The 13,152-nt window shown below is 42.8% G+C and overlaps 1 pseudogene; it reads right to left on the reverse strand.

Annotated features, from left to right (window-relative positions):
• Nucleotides 1–7,458: 7,458 nt before the first annotated feature.
• Nucleotides 7,459–7,936, reverse strand: LOC116883243 (annotated as a pseudogene).
• Between the last annotated feature and the right edge of the window lie 5,216 nt (nucleotides 7,937–13,152).

The following is a 13,152-nucleotide window of genomic DNA, read 5'->3' on the forward strand; positions in this document are numbered from 1 at the left end:
ACGTTGCACCGCTGCATCTGCATTCAGGATTCAGACAGTGACAGATACCAATGCTTAACTCATTTCCTCCTTTTTATCCTGGGGCCCCGGGTTCATGGAGTGGTGCAGCGCATACTAACAGTGGGTCTTCCCACCTCGGCTAACCAAATGAAGAGTTTCCCTCACAAACAGGCCCGGAGGCTTGTTAATAATCGATATTAACTTTTGCTTTTTCCAAATGCCATCCTGGAGGAGGGTCCTGCAAAGGGTAAATTATTGTGATAGTTCATGCAAAGGTTACTGCTGATAACATCTAGAACATTTTTTGGTTTGCATCATATAGTCATATATATGCAAAACGAATATGTATATGCAAATATATGCAAAACACACACACACACACACACACACACACACACACACACACACACACACAGAGTGATTTCATGTAGTCCTGGTTGGCCTAGAATTTACTCTGTAGGTCAGACTATCCTGAAACCTAAAGAGGATGCCCCTTTCTCAGTCTTTAAGTTTAAGCAACTGCACCATGGTTAAATATGAAGGATTTGGAGCCAAATTCCCAGAAACAGGCTATCATTCTTTTCCCCAGACAGCACATACTTGTCAGATGGTAGCTGAACCAGAGGGAGGGGTCTGTGACAGGGACAAGCAGACACGGGGGATCTACATGGGAAGAGCTACCCAAAGAAGCAGACCAGCTGCAGCCTCAATGTTTCTCACCCTGGGGAACGGGCAGGAACTGGTCTTACAAGGTAGACACTTGACCAGAACAGAGGGAAATTAAGACCTCTCTTGTGGTCTTTGTGGTCGATCCTATGGGGGCGAAAATCTGTAGATTTGTTCCTAGAGCAATGCTTTCAAATGCATACAAGGACATAGGATTAATAAAGGAAAGCAATCACATGCAAATAAAGTTAGCAAGTTAACTTGTATTTAGTTCTGTCTGGAAAAACAAAATCCATAGACTTGAAGGTGCAAAAATGTAGCAATAATGTCCCATGGTTCTGGAGGCTGAAGTCTGAGGCCAAGCGCCAGCAGACTCATTTCCTTTGGAGAGCCCCACTTCCTGCTTCCAGAAGACTGCTCCCAACTCCATCCCCATCCGACAAACAGTGCCAGGAGCTTCTTCCTCATGACCCAGGGGCTGCACCCTCTGGGTCTTATCTAAATCTTATCTAATCATCTCTCAAAAACACTGGGGTTAGCTTTTCAACAGAGGAGTCTGGAGTGGTGGGCAGGGGAGAGGTGACATAAATTTCAGCCAATGACAATAACTCAGCGCACAGAATCGCTAGTTCTAGTTCCCGAATGTTCTCTCCATGGACCTTGGCTTAATGGATCCCCATCTCAGGGACTCTCAGAAAACTCAGTAGTTTATAGCTGCTAAACTAAATCATCCCTTAGAGCATGCGCAGAGAAGTGACCCTGATTATACAAGCAGGAGTCCTGCAAACCGCCCATGCTCTCAGGTTTGTTTTTCTCCAGCCTCCTCTTAAGTTTGAAGTCGAAGGACATGGGTCAGCCAGGGACCTGCTCTGAATTCCATGTCCTTTTCTTATCCCGCAGCCTTTTGAGAAAGGGTAAAAACCAGCATTACTTGGGCAAGCCAGTTCCTTGGCCCAAAGCTGCTGATCCCACAAAGATCTCGGCTTTGTTTTCTTTGTTTCCTGCACGTAACCATAAGCCCAGTGGTCTGTGTTGAAGAGAAGCGATGGGTTTCTCGCTTGAAGACAAATGAGTCCTTCCATAAGCAGACTGAAAACTAAAAAGAAAGGGAAGGGGATGTGGTTGGAAGGTTGGAATTAGTAAAGGGGAACAAATATTCTTGAACATTTCCAGTGTCTAAGCTAAGAGAGGAGGTTCAAGACATCCCTTCTCCTCGTTAAGGAAAATGAGGAATTTTTCCTCGTTAAGAAAAGGTCAGCAGTTTTGGAGAGAAGATTTTAATCCTGCTCCTTTGGGCCCATGTGTAATCACAGCATCCAGGAGATGTTTTAATTATACATTCTAATCAGAAAATAAAATGTCCCAGATTGCTCCATCTAGGTGTTTTACTGACTCTAAATTAACAGTGTTTTTGGCATGTATTCAACATGTAAGAATTTGGGCTCGGAAAACCCAAATATAGGTGTGGTATCCACTGGGGACTGATGTCCTGGAGCTTAAATGACAGCTCAGAGACTGTCCCATTTTCTTATAGCCTCTAAAGCCAAGCCTAGTTGTAATGAGGTAAGCAAGACTTACTTTAGCAGATGAGGATGGGAGAGAGGAAAACCTATATTTTTTAATTATTTATGTGAGTACACTGTTGCTGTTTTCAGAGACACATCAGAAGAGGACATCAGATCTCACTACATATGGTTGTGAGCCACCATGTGGTTGCTGGGAATTGAACTCAGGACCTCTGGAAGAGCAGTCAGTGCACTTAACTACTGAGCTATCTCTCCAGCATCTGACCTATTGTTTTTTTTCTGTGTAGAAGGGTTTCTCTGTAAGAATGTGAGTACAATACATGCAATACCCACGGAGGTCAGAAGAGGGCGCTGGATTCCTTGGGCCTGGAGTTAAAGGCAGTTAGGAGGTACCCTAGCACCATAGTCCTCTGCAAGAACAAGGGCTCTTAACTGCCGAGCCATCTCTACAGACCCTCGTTTAGAATTTCTTTCCCCTCCCTCTACTCCTCTAAGTTCCTCCTTACCTCCTCTCCCCTCCAGATCCACTGCCTTTCTGTCTCTCATTACGAAAGAAGAGGCTTCTAAGATAACAAACACGACAAAATAAAATACAATGAGAAGAAGCAAAAACTATTAGATCGGAGTTGGGCACAGCAACCCAACAGGAAGGAAAGAATCTCAAGCGCAGGCGCAAGAGTCCGAGGTCCACTCATTCACACACGAAAATACTAAGCTAACAGCTAACATATACACACAGAGGACCTGGTAAGGATCCATTTAGGCCCCGTGCTCGATGCTTCAGCCTCTGTGAGCACATACGTGCCTTGCTTAGTTGATTCTCCTGGTGTCCTCCACACTCCCTGCCTTCTCTTCTGCAGGCTTCCCTGAGCTCTGACAGGAGGGATTTGAGGGAGACCTCCAATGTAGGCTCTCTCTCCACGTAGTATCTGGCTGTGTGTGGACCTCTGCATTTCTTTCCATCTGCTCTCAGAGGAAGCCTCTTTGGAGACGACTGGATAAGGCACTGATTTAATCTCTAGTTCTTTTGTTACCCAGACAGTGTCAAGTTCGAGTTCCTTCTAGTGCAGTGGGCCTTAGGTCAAATACGGTCACTTATTTGGTCACTCCCACAAGTTCTGTGCCCTAGTTTATGATATAGGCAGGATATTATGATATAGTTTGTGGCTGAATGTTGTCCACGTTTCTCTCTCAGTGGCCCGTAGAGTGCCTTCCTGCACCAAAGAGGCTAGAACATACGGGTGAGGGCTCCATGTAGGCCCCCGCTTGACCTCTCATGTTCAGTGAATTTTGTAGGTATTCCCCTTGGCAATGGGGCTCCACTATTGGTTTTTTCTTAGCCACTGCCTGGGTTGTTTGGGGGGATTTCCAAGGGGCCACTTTGACCAACAATTCAACTGAATGCAAGTCAGTCTCTCCACTGGAAGCCGTGCCCGACTACAAGAGATGGCCAGTTGAGATTCTATATCCCCATTACTAGGAGTCCTTATGAGGATCACCTTCCTAGATTCCAGGAAGTTTTCTCTGCAGTGGGTTATTACTCCACCCCAAATGACTGCCAACTCCAGCCATCTCTCCCCACACTCTCTTCTTCCACCCATCCCCTGACCTAATCCTCTACTCCTATCCCAACCAATCCCCAGTGCGCCCATAAAACCTATTCTATTTTCTCTCCCATAGAGTTCCCTGTGTCCCCATTAGACCTCTCCCCCTTATATAATGTCTTTGGATCTATTGACTACTGCTTGGTTCTCATTTACTTAGCTAATATCCTCTTTTAAATGAGTACATATTATACTTATCTTTCTGGGTCTTGGTTACTTCGCTCAGGATGATTTTTTTCCCTAGTTCCATCCATTTTCCTGAAAACTTCATGACACCATCTTTTTTAACAATTGAGTAATATTCCATTGCATAAATGTATCCCAATTTCTTCATCTATTCTTCTGTTGAGGGTCTTCTGGGTTGTTCCCAGTTTATGGCTATTATGAATAAAGCCTATTGAATATGGCTTAGCAAGTGTCCTTGTGGTAGAACGGAATGTCCTTTGGGTATATTCCTAAGTGTGGTGTAGCTGGGCCTTGAGGTAGATTGATTCTCCATTTTCTGAGGAGCCTCCCTATTGATTTCCTTAGTGACTGTACAAGTTTGCACTCCCAGCAGCAACAGAGGAGTGTTCCCCTTGCTCTACGGCCTTGCCAGCATGAGCTACCACTTGTCTTATTGGTGCTCTTAGCTATTCTGACAGGTGTAAGGTGGAATTTTGAAGTGGTTTTGATTTGCATTTCTCTGATGGCTAAGGATGTTGAATGTTTCTTTAAGTAGTTCTCAGACATTTGAGATTTCTTTTTTGAGAATTCTGTTTAGATCTGTTCTTCATTTTTAAATTGGAGGTTTTTGCTATCTATCTATCTATCTATCTATCTATCTATCATCTATCATCCATCATCATCCATCTAACATCTCTCATCTCTCTCTCTCTCTCTCTCTCTCTCTCTATATATATATATATATATATATATATATCCTGTCCATTCCTTTGTCTTACAGAATGTTTTTAGTTTCATGAGGCCCCCATTGATTAATTGTTGATTTACTGTTTGTGCTATTGGTGTTCTGTTCAGGAAGTTGTCTCCTGTGTCAATTCACTCAAGATCATTCCCATGTTTTTCTATCTGGTTACATGTATCTGATTTTGTGTTGCAGTCTTTGATCTATCTGGTTACATGTATCTGATTTTGTGTTGCAGTCTTTGATCTATCTGGTTACATGTATCTGATTTTGTGTTGCAGTCTTTGATCTATCTGGTTACATGTATCTGATTTTGTGTTGCAGTCTTTGATCTATCTGGTTACATGTATCTGATTTTGTGTTGAGATCTTTGATCTATCTGGACTTGAGTTTTCTGCTGGGTGAAAAATCTACTTGCCTTCATCTACACGCAGCTGTCCAGTTTGACCAGGCTTTGTTGAAGATGCTTTCTGCTTCCCAGTGTTTATTTCTAGCTTCTTGATAAAGGCTGGAGTGTCCATAGGTGTGTGGGCTTATGTCTGGGTCTTGAATTCAATTCTATTGATCAACTTATCTGTTTTTATGCCAATATCACACAGTTTTTAGCTCTGTTGTGCAACTTGAAGTTGGGAATGGTGGGACGTTGGACAGTTCTTTCCTTGTACAGGATTGTTACAGCTATCCTAGTTTTTCGTTTTTCCATACGAAGTTGAGCTTTAAAATCTGTAACAAATCGTGTTGGAATTTCAATGGGAATTGCATTGAATTTATAGATTTTGCTTTTGATTAAGATGGTCATATTTACCATGTTAACCCTACTGAGCCATGAGCGTGGGAGAGCCTTCCGTCTTCTGATAGCTCCTTCCATTTCTTTCTTCAAAGACATTTTTTTTTTATCATATGAGTATTTCACTTGATTGGTTAGAGTTATGCCAAGATATTTTATATTATTTGAGGCTGTTGTTAAAGGTGTTGTTTCCTTGGTTTCTTTCTCAGTCCATCTGTCAATTGTATATTGGAGGGCTACTGGTTTTTTGGGCTAATTTTGTATTCAGCCACTTTGCTGGGAGTGTTTTTCAGCTGACAGAGTTCCCTGGTAGACCTTTTAGGGTCAGTTATGCACACACTCATCTCATTAGCAAATAAAGATTCTTTGACTTATTTCTTTTCAATTGATCCTTCCCCTTGATCTCCTTCAGTTGTCTTATTGCTCTAGCTAAGACTTCAATTACTATGATGACTATGCATTGGAGAGATTGGGCAACATTGTTTTGTGCATGATTTTAGTGAAATTGCTTTGAGTTTCTCTTCATCTCATTTGATATTAGTTATAGATTTGGTATCAATTGTGGTATAAATTGCCCTTATTATGTTTAGGTATGTCCCTTCTACCCCTGATCTCTCCAGGACTTCTATCATGAAGGGGTGTTGGATTTTTTGTTAAAGGTCTTTTCTGCATTAAATGAAATGATCTTGTGTTTTTTCTTTCACTTTGTTTATATGGTAGATTGCATTCCCTGATTTTTGTATGTGGAACCGTCCCTGCATCTCTGGGATGAAGCCCATAAAACGATTTGGTAATGTTTCTTGTGTTTCTATTTTTGTGGAATAATTTGAGGAGTATTGGTGGAAACGCTTCTTGGAATGTCTGGTTGAATTTTGTGCTAAAGCCCTGTGGTCCTGGGTTCTTTCTGCTTGGGAGACTTTTAATGACTGTTTCTCTTTCCTTAGGGGTTATATGTCTATATAACTTGTTTATCTGATCTTGTTGTATACTTGGGTATGTGGTGCATATCGAGAAAATCATTTCTTTTAGATTTTTTTTTAAATTTGTGGAATACAGGTTTTTAAAGTATGTCTTTATGATTTTTCTGGATTTGTCCTTATGATTTTCTGGATTTGTCCTTATGATTCTTTGGATTGCTTCAGTGTCTGTTGTGATGTCCCCCTTTTCATTTCTGATTTGTTGACTTGGATATTCTCTCTCTGCCTTTTAGTTAGCTTGGATAAGGGTTTGTCTATGTTGTTGATTTTCTCAGAGAATCAGCTCTTGGTTTCATTGACTCTTTGTATTGTTCTCTTTGTTTCTATTTTATTGATGTCAGCCTTCAGCTTGATTCCTTATTGCCATGTACTCCTTTTGGGTGTGGTTGCTTCTTTTTGTTCTAAAGCTTTAAGGTGTACTATTACGTTGCTAGTATGAAATATCTCCATTTTTTTAAATGTAGGGACTTAGTGCTATGACCTTTCCTCTTAGCACTGCTTTCATTGTGTCCTGTCAGTTTGGTTATACTGTATGTTCATTTTTATCAAACCATAAAATGTTTTTAAATTTTTTATTTCTGTCTTGACTTAGTGGTCATTGAGTAGAGAGTTGGTCAGCTTCCATGCGATTGTAAGTTTTCTGTCGTTTCTGTTGTTGATATCCAGCTTTAACTGGGGGTGGGGTGGGATGGAGGTTGGATAGGATGAAGGGAGTTATTTCAATTGTCTTGTGTCTGTTAAGACTTGCTTTGTTCCTGAGTATGTGGTTAATTTTGGAGAACATTCCATGAGGCACAGAGTAGAGAGTGTATTCTTTTGTGTTTGGGTGAATTGTTCTGTAAATATCTGCTAGGTCCATTTGGTTGGGTGTTTTTCCCCCTTGCCTCAAGTTTATTTGTAAAAACAGCAGAGGACACTGGCCATCTGCACATAGTGTGTAGGTGGGTGTGTCACAGCAGTCCGTCTGTCTTCACATTGGCAGGAGCCTTTACTATGAGGCCATCACAGGGGCCTGGGCACCTTTGGGAGCCTGGGCTGGAGCTGAAGCCTGGGCTTTAGCTGAAGCTTTGGCCTCTACCTTGGTTTGAACCTTGGACTTTGGTTGACAGAGCCTATGACCCTTGGCCCTGTAGCTTCAAATCCTCTTCCTGAGCTTGGGTTGGGCGATGAAAGCTGAGGGCGAGAAGGCTGAGTTTGCCACTGGGGCCCTTTGGCATCTTGGGCTTGAAGGCCTGAGGCTTCACAAGGGCCTTGATGGCCTCTGCTCGTGCACTCACTGCCTTTGCAGTGTTGGCCTGCATCTTCTTCAGGCCTTTCATGTTGTGCTTCTTGGCAAAGTGCATGTTCCTCAGGAACATGGGGTCAAGTCCCTTAAGAGATCTGTGTCTTTGTGACCAGGGATTCTTGATGCCATTTCTGTACCATTTGCAGGACTGGTTGTGTGTGATGTGGTTCTTGGACTTGGACATGTCTGCACAGTAACCTGTGGCTTTCAAAGCGCCTGGGACAGGAAAAGAACTGGTCCATTTGGCTTATAATGTCTGCTAGCTCCAGTATTTCTGTTTAGTTTTTGTGTGGATGGCATACATTTTGGTGAGAGTAGAGTATTGAAGTCTTCCCCTATGAAGGTGTGAGGGTCAATATGTGATTTAAGCTGTAGTAGTGTTTACAAACTTGGGTGCCCTTGTGTTTGGTCCTAGATGTTAAGAACTGAAACATCATGGTGGGTTTTTCATACTTTGATGAGTATGCATTGTTCTTCCCTACCTCTTTAGATTAATTTTGGTTTGAAGTCTATTTTGTTAGATATTATAAATGGTTACTTACATCAGCTTGCTTCTTGGGGCCATTTGCTTGGAATATCTTTTTCTAACTCTTTACCCTGAGGTAACGTCTCCCCTCAAGATTGAAGTGTATTTCTTGGATGCAGCTGAAGGATGGATCCTGTTTTGCATCCTTTCTGTCTTTTTATTGGGGAATTGAGACCATTGCTATTGAATGATACCAATCACTAATGATTATCGATTCCTGCTAGTTGTTGTTGTTGTTGTTGTTGTGTGTTTGGTGTGTGTTGTGTGTGTGTGCTTCCTTTTCATTTTGCTGGTGTGGGAATTTATTTCTTATGTTTCCACGTATGTAATTAACCTCCTTAGGCTGGACTTTTCCTTCAAGCATCTTCTGTAAGGCTGGATTTGTAGATGTATGTTGTTTAAATTTGACTTTTCATGGAATATCTTATTTTCCTCATCTCTGGTGATTGAAACTTTTGTTGGGTGTAGTGGTCTGGACTGGCATCGCTAATCTAGACTACACAGCACACCTCTCCACTCCCTTCTGACTTTTGGAGTCTCTATTGAGAAGTCAGGTGCAGTTCTAACATGTCTGCCTTTACGTGTTACCTGGCCTTTTCCTTTTACAGCTTTTAACCTCTGTCCTTGCTCTGTACACTTAGCACTTTGATCACTATGTGACTATTATTATAATTATTGTGTGGGGATGTCTTTTCTGGTCCAGTCTATTTGGTGTTCTATATGCTTCTGGGACCTTGATAGGCTCTCCTTCTTTAGGTTGGGGAAACTTTTCTCTCTGGTTTTGCTGAAAATATGTTCTGTGCCTTTGACCTGGGTTTCTTCTTCTTCCTCTGATCCTATTATTCTTCGGTTTGATCTTTTCATAGTGTTCCAGATTTCCTGGATGCTTTGTGTTGGGAGTTTTTTAGATTTAACATATTCTTTGACCAAAGTATCCATTTCTTTTATCTTCAGTGCCCGATATTCTGTCTTCTGTCTCTTGTATTCTGTCGATGAAGCTGGCCTCCTTAGTTCCTGTTAGAATCCCTAGAGAATTCCCTCAGGGGTTTTTTTCTTAAAAAAAAAAAGGATCCTATTTCAACTTTCAGGTCTTGAATGGTTTTATTTATTCCTTACACTGTTTGCTTGTGTTTTCTCCTATTTCTTTAAGGGATTTATTCATTTCTCCTTTAAGTGCTTCTATCATATTCATAAAGGATCTTTATGAGACATTATGTGCCCACATGTAAATCTGTACACCACATGTAGGTATGGTGGCCAGAAGAGGGAGTCAGATCCCCAGGAACTGGAGTTACAGACTTCTTGTGAGCCACCATGTGGAGTTTGAGACTTGACTCGAACCTGAGTCCTCTGAAAGAGTAGCCAATGCTCTTAACCACAGAGCCATCTCTCCAGCCCTCATTTGGAACTTTCAGAAGTTAGTTACTATAACGATTCTTTATGAGGAGAGTTCTCAGTATAATTTAGACATTCCCTTTCATTTCCCTCACTGCATCTCTGTTACCCACCAATGCCAAAATGATGCAGTTTGTAAAGCCAGAGTCTCACTGAATGTATAAGCTGGACACATGCTCAACCAAGACTCATGCTCTTATGTTGATGTGAGCCAATGGATTCCTGTGGGGGGTAGGTCTAGGGCTTGACTGACAGACCTCCGTATTTTATTAGAATATTTATTTTTTAAGATGATAGATGCCAAAATAAATATGGATGGAAGAAAGGAAGACTAACTCAGAGGGAAGGACGCATAGTCCCCTATACCTTAAGCATGTCAGTCTGGCAGGCGACTCTTAGTTTTCATACAGGCAGAACTACTGTCATTCAAATGTGAAGACATTGTGCCTTTACTGTCGTTTATATTCTTTTAACATATCATTTTGTGCACTTTATTGTTAACTTGAAGTATTTTCTTTATACAATTTTTCTTTATTCAAACTAAGGATGAGCTTCTGAGAATCCCGTGACTGAAGTGTAGACTATAGATGCTTTGTTGGAGTGAACACGGATTATCAGACCGCTTTGCAAACTGACAGTGTAGGCACTGACGTTGAGAACAGCCTCAGTTTATGTAACCTCGCCCGCCTGAGGCCCTGAAGTAAGACTTTGGGTGACTCCGAAGGTAAAGGTGTTTTATTTTAATTTACATAGGAAAGTGGACGGCATGGAACATTTCCCTGACCCTCTGTTTTATATTTGTCTTTTATTTGGGGTCATCTCTGTCCCTAAATTATCTAAGCAGGTGCTTCTTGTGTCCTCGGTTAACTAGGACCTCCATAGGAATGTCCTTGTTGCTGTGACCAAATACCTGGTCAAAGCTACTTAAGGGAGGAAGGGCTAACTTGGGATTTTATGTGTGTGTGTGGGGTGGGGGATGAGGGGTTGGTATTCCACCACAGTGGAGAAGTCATTGTGGCCGAGGCATCAGGAATGTTCAAGGGTGGATTTTTCTGTGATGCTGATCAGAGAACACTTCAGTCCCTAGTACTCTCCTCCAGCCAGCTGGGAGGTCCCAAAGATTTCACAACCAGCTGGTTCTCAGGGTCAGATACAGGAGCCTGTGGGGGACACATTCAAACACATTCATGGAGAAGCGGGTGACAGTGCCAACTGCGAGTTCAGCTGGTGGTAACACATCGATTTCTTTGTTTTGAGAGAACGTCATGGCAGTGACCTTTGGGGAAGCCAGGGGTGAGGGGCATACCAGAGGTCTCTACATCATCTTTGCGATTCTCCTGTAAATCTGAAGTTATTCTCGACTAGGTTTATTTCTAAAAATGCATCAAAGGCTGAGCAGTGACCTCTGTCATCCCAGGAACCAGGGGACCGGGGTGGGAAGATTGTAAGTCTGAGCAGCTTTGCGAGACACTGTCCAAAAGCAATCAATCAAGCAAGCAAGCAATCAATCAATCAATCAAGCAAGCAAGCAAGCAAGCAAATAGGGATGGAGGGAGGGAGAGAGGGAGGGAGGGATAGAGCTCAGTGCTGGAGTGCTCTTGTCGTGAATGAGGCTCTAGATTCAGTCCCTAACATACACAGGGGAAAGGCACTGGTGTGAGTGCAGTGGTACCTGTCTGAAGTCCCAGCTACTTTACTTGGGAGGCTGAAGCAAATGGATTGCTTGAGCCCACAAGTTTGAGGACAGCCTGGGATGAGGGTCATCCTCCTGTCTCTACGGTAGTTTCCAGCCTATCTACCAGCTAAAGCAGGCTTTCCCAATTCCATCCCCAGAGCCCTGCCTGGGGATTTCACCATCAGTGATCAGAGCCCTTGCTTTCCTTGCTCAGTTTCAACTTTGGACCTGAGCTCGGAGGCTAAAATCCTGGTCCAGGAGAGAGCAAAGTCAAGCAGAGGACCCGCCCTCCTTGAGTGTATTCCACCAAAGTATTTCAAGTCAGGATAGAGTCACAGGGTTTGAGGTCACTGTGGCAAAGTGACCTGAGGAAGAACAGGAAAACTATGAGGCATTTCGAGAAGGCAGAAGGAGGGTTTGTCTGCCCCATACAGTATCAATCTATTTCTGTAAATAGAACTGGTTGTCAGGGGAAAGGGAGTGGAGCATAACTGTGATTGGCCGTGGGGTTTCTTTTGGGTGTGGTGTAGGTATTGTGGAGTCAAATAATGGTGTTAATAGCAAAACTTTGAATGTACCAAAAAAATACCTCTGAACTGAATTCTTTTCAAGGGTGGATTTTACTGGGTATGGGTTCTCTTGAGAGTGAGTACACACACAGGAGACAAAAAAAGCATCCTTTCAAATGTGTTTCTGAGGTAGGGCTGGAGAGATGGCTCAGTGGTTAAGAGCACTGACTGCTCTTCCAGAGGTGCTGAATTCAATCCCAGCAACCACATGGTGGCTCACAACCATCTGTAGTGGGATCTGATGCCCTCTTCTGGTGTGTCTGAAGACAGCAACAATGCACTCACATACATAAATAAATAAATCAAATTCGTTTCTTGATGCTACACCAACCCCAAAAACAATGCCCTGGCTGAACTCTTTTCTTTGGCTAGAAGAGAGCTGGGTTCTGCCTCATTTCTAGTCCCACTGAGCCTGAATTAGGACCCACCTTATTAATTCCACAGCTAACCAAAAAGTGCATCAGGCAATCAGTTAGTGCGTGACCCAAGAGAAGCTATTTGACGCCTTGTTCTTCTTTCTCCAGCTATACAAAAAGACAGCCATTATCCATGTAGGCTACTGAGAGGACAAGTTACTGGAAATCGTTCCAGCATGGGTTAAAGGCTGTGAAAACGGTGGTGAGCGTTCTCATGGTTCATTCATTCAGCAACAAAATCGCGCGTTGTCTCGGGTCTGTGCCGCTGTCTGTCCCAGTAGGTGATAGGCAGGATCTGGCTCCTACTTCTAAACCGTGTGCTGTAACAACAGGGCAAACCACACTGCTTGGGGCTGTTGAAATGGTTTAGCCTGTAACAGCTCTTGTTACCCAGTCTGAGGACCTGAATTTGATACTTGGGACCCACACGTGCACAATGAAAGAACGGCCTCCTGCAAGTGACCGCCTATGCAGGAACACTTAGTCACACACACTGACACACACACACACACACACACACACACACACAAATTAAAAAAAATGCACAAAATAAATTTCACAAATGACGCACCACTGTGTGTAGTGATTTACATGTAATCCTAAAAAATTCCTCATTATCTTCTTTACTTCAGAAGGAAGCGCGCCCTTGAGATCTCCACTGTCGTGACATAACAGGTGTCACAATGGGCTAATGTGGATCCGCTGGGTCTTTCCTGGGATGTTGGTGCACAAACGATGACCTCCAACTGGGAGGTGTCTCCGTGGCTTCATCCTCATGAACACTCCCAACCGTTCTTGTGGGAGAATGAAGGTAAAGGT

Source organism: Rattus rattus, chromosome 14, assembly GCF_011064425.1.
Source record: "Rattus rattus isolate New Zealand chromosome 14, Rrattus_CSIRO_v1, whole genome shotgun sequence".
Lineage (NCBI taxonomy): Eukaryota > Metazoa > Chordata > Mammalia > Rodentia > Muridae > Rattus > Rattus rattus.